Genomic DNA, 380 nt, shown 5'->3' on the forward strand with positions numbered 1-380 from the left:
ATTCCAAACCCATCTTAACTACTCCTGGGTTTGGAGCAGGTGACAAGTTGGATAAACCCAGTCCTTAAGTCTTCATGAATGCCTGGCATTATTCAGTTATACTCAGAGGCAGTGCCTGGTTGTGTGGCCCTTCTTTCTCAGTGGCAATGGAAGGGAGCTTGACTTATGCAAAGCCAAAAGTATAGATGTGCCTTCTGTTCCGGAAGAATCCAACTCACTCATCTGTCTTTCAGCCCATCTTAACCTACAACCATACCTAACAGTGTAATGGGTTATGTGTTAGACAGCTTAACACAGGGTCCGCAGTCTGTATCCATCCCATGGGAAAAAGAGGAGACTTTCTGTGGTCCTGTGGGTTAATGCACTGGACTGCAAGGTCG

This window comes from Chrysochloris asiatica, unplaced genomic scaffold (genome assembly GCF_000296735.1).
Source record: "Chrysochloris asiatica unplaced genomic scaffold, ChrAsi1.0 scaffold00003, whole genome shotgun sequence".
Lineage (NCBI taxonomy): Eukaryota > Metazoa > Chordata > Mammalia > Afrosoricida > Chrysochloridae > Chrysochloris > Chrysochloris asiatica.